Source organism: Cervus elaphus, chromosome 6 (assembly GCF_910594005.1).
Source record: "Cervus elaphus chromosome 6, mCerEla1.1, whole genome shotgun sequence".
NCBI classification, from domain to species: domain Eukaryota; kingdom Metazoa; phylum Chordata; class Mammalia; order Artiodactyla; family Cervidae; genus Cervus; species Cervus elaphus.
This window is the reverse complement of record NC_057820.1, coordinates 49,636,257-49,640,171: the sequence shown is the minus strand read 5'-3', so window position 1 is coordinate 49,640,171 and position 3,915 is coordinate 49,636,257.

Below are 3,915 nucleotides of genomic sequence, written 5' to 3'. Positions count from 1 at the left end.
GAAAGATAAAGTCTACCTCACAGCCACGGACCGTGTGAACGATAAAGTCTACCCCACATCCCCGGACCGTGTGAAAGATAATGTCTACCCCACAGGCACGGACCGTGTGAAAGATAAAGTCTATCCCACAGGCACGGACCGTGTGAAAGATAGAGTCTATTCCCACAGCCACGGACCGTTTGAAAGATAAAGTCTACCCCACATCCACGGACCCAGTGAAGGATAATGTCTACCCCACAGGCACGGACCTTGTGAAAGATAAAGTCTATCCCACAGCCACGGACCGTTTGAAAGATAAAGTCTATCCCACAGGCACGGACCTTGTGAAAGATAAAGTCTATCCGACAGCCACGGACCGTGTGAAAGATAAAGTCTATCCCACAGGCACGGACTGTGACAAAAAGTCTATCCCACAGCCACGGACCATGTGAAAGATAAAGTCTATCCCACAGGCACGGACCGTGTGAAAAAGTCTATCACACAGCCACTTACCGAGAAAAAGATAAAGTCTATACCAGAGCCACGGATCATGTGAAAGATAAAGTCTACCCCACAGCCACGGACTGTATGAAAGATAAAGTCTACCACACAGCCACGGGCCGTGCGAAAGATAAAGTCTTTCCCACGGCCACGGACCGTGTGAAAGATAGAGTCTATTCCCACAGCCATGGACCATGTGAAAGATAAAGTCTACCCCACAGCCACGGACCATGTGAAAGATAAAGTCTACTCCACAGCCACGGGCCGTGTGAAAGATAAAGTCTACCCCACAGCCACGGGCCGTGTGAAAGATAAAGTGTACTCCACAGTCACGGACCATGTGAAAGATAAAGTCTACCCCACATCCACGGACCGTGTGAAAGATAATGTCTACCCCACAGTCACGGACCGTGTGAAAGATAAAGTCTACCCCACAGGCACGGGCCATGTGAAAGTTAAAGTCTACCCCACAGCCACGGGCTGTGTGAAAGATAAAGTCTACCCCACAGCCACGGGCAGTGTGAAAGATAAAATCTTGCCCAGAGCCACGGGCCGTGTGAAAGATAAAGTCTATCCCACAGCCACGGACCGTGTGAAAGATAAAGTCTACCCCACAGCCACGGACCGTGTGAAAAAAAAAGTCTATCCCACAGGCACGGACCGTGTGAAAGATAGAGTCTATTCCCACAGCCAGCGACCGTGTGAAAGATAGAGTCTATCCCACAGCCACGGATCATGTGAAAGATAAAGTCTATCCCACAGGAACGGACCGTGTGAAAGATAAAGTCTATCCCACAGCCACGGACCGTGTGAAAAAGTCTATCCCTCAGCCACAGACCATGTGAAAGATAAAGTCTATCCCACAGGAAAGGACCGCGTGAAAGATAAAGTCCACCCCACAGCCGTGGACAGTGTGAATGATACAGTCTGTTACCACAGCCACGGACCGTGTGAAAGATAAAGTCTGCCCCACAGCCACGGACCGTGTGAAAGATAATGTCTAACCCACAGGCACGGACCGTGTGAAAGATAAAGTCTATCCCACAGGCACGGACCCTGTGAAAAAGTCTATCACACAGCCAGTTACCGTGTGAAAGATAAAGTCTATACCAGAGCCACGGACCATGTGAAAGATAAAGTCTACCCCACAGCCACGGACTGTATGAAAGATAAAATCTACCACACAGCCACGGGCCGTGCGAAAGATAAAGTCTTTCCCACAGCCACGGACCGTGTGAAAGATAGAGTCTATTCCCACAGCCATGGACCGTGTGAAAGATAAAGTCTATCCCACAGCCACGGACCGTGTGAAAGATAGAGTCTATTCCCACAGCCACGGACCATGTGAAAGAAAAAGTCTATCCCACAGCCACGGACCGTGTGAAAGATAGAGTCTTTCCCACAGGCACGGACCGTGTGAAAGATAAAGTCTACCCCACAGCCACGGACCATGTGAAAGATAAAGTCTACTCCACAGCCATGGGCCGTGTGAAAGATAAACTCTACCCCACAGCCACGGGCCGTGTGAAAGATAAAGTCTACCACACAGCCACGGACCGTGTGAAAGATAAAGTCTATCCCACAGGTACGGACCATGTGAAGGATGAAGTCTATTCCCACAGCCACGGACCGTGTGAAAGATAAAGTCTATTCCCACAGCCACGGACCGTGTGAAAGATAAAGTCTATTCCCACAGCCACGGACCGTGTGAAACATAAAGTCTACCCCACAGCCACGGGCCGTGTAAAAGATTAAGTCTACACCACAGGCACGGGCCGTGTGAAAGATAAAGTCTATGCCACAGGCACGGGCCGTGTGAAAGATAAAGTCTATGCCACAGGCAAGGGCCGTGTGAAAGATAAAGTCTAACCCACAGCCACTGACCTTGTGAAAGATAATGTCTACCCCACAGCCACGGACCGTGTGAAAGGTAAAGTCTACCCCACAGCCACGGACCGTGTGAAAGGTAAGTGTACCCCACAGCCACGGACCGTGTGAAAGGTAAGTGTACCCCACAGCCACGGACCGTGTGAAAGATAAAGTCTATCCCACAGCCACGGACCCTGTGAAAAGTCTATCCCTCAGCCACAGACCATGTGAAAGATAAAGTCTATCCCACAGGCACGGACCGTGTGAAAGATAAAGTCTACCCCACAGCCGTGGACCGTGTAAATGATAAAGTCTAATCCACAGCCACGGGCCGTGTGAAAGATAAAGTCTACCCCACAGCCATGGACCGTGTAAATGATAAAGTCTAATCCACTGCCACGGGCCATGTGAAAGAGAAAGTCTACCTCACAGCCACGGGCCGTGTGAAAGATAAAGTCTACCCCACAGCCACGGACCATGTGAAAGATAAAGTCTACCCCACAGGCACGGGCCGTGTGAAAGATAAAGTCTACCCCACAGCCACGGGCAGTGTGAAAGATAAAGTCTTGCCCAGAGCCACGGGCCATGTGAAAGATAAAGTCTATCCCACAGCCACGGACCGTGTGAAAGATAAAGTCTACCCCACATCCACGGACCGTGTGAAAAATAAAGTCTATCCCACAGGCACGGACCGTGTGAAAGATAGAGTCTATTCCCACAGCCAATGACCGTGTGAAAGATAGAGTCTATCCCACAGCCACGGATCATGTGAAAGATAAAGTGTATCCCACAGGCACGGACCGTGTGAAAGATAAAGTCCACCCCACAGCCGTGGACAGTGTGAATGATACAGTCTGTTCCCACAGCCACGGACCGTGTGAAAGGTAAAGTCTGCCCCACAGGCACGGACCGTGTGAAAGATAAAGTCTATCCCACAGCCACGGACCGTGTGCAAGATGAAGTCTACCCCACAGCCACGGACCGTGTGAAAGATAATGTCTACCCCACAGGCACGGACCGTGTGAAAGGTAGAGTCTATTCCCACAGCCATGGACCGTGTGAAAGATAAAGTCTATCCCACAGCCACGGACCATGTGAAAGATAAAGTCTATCCGACAGGCACGGACAGTGTGAAAAAGTCTATAACACAGCCACTTACCGTGTGAAAGATAAAGTCTATACCAGAGCCACGGACCATGTGAAAGATAAAGTCTACCCCACAGGCACGGACCGTGTGAAAGATAAAGTCTACCCCACAGCCACGGACTGTATGAAAGATAAAGTCTACCCCACAGCCACGGACCGTGTGAAAGATAGAGTCTATCCCACAGCCACGGACCGTGTGAAAGATAGAGTCTGTTCCAACATCTAACGAACGTGTGAAAGATAAAGTCTATCCCACAGCCACGGATCATGTGAAAGATAAAGTCTACCCCACAGGCACGGACCGTGTGAAAGATAAAGTCTATCCCACATGCACGGACTGTGTGAAAGATAAAGTCTATCCCACACCACGGACCGTGTGAAAGATAAAGTCTACCCCACAGGCACGGACTGTGTGAAAGA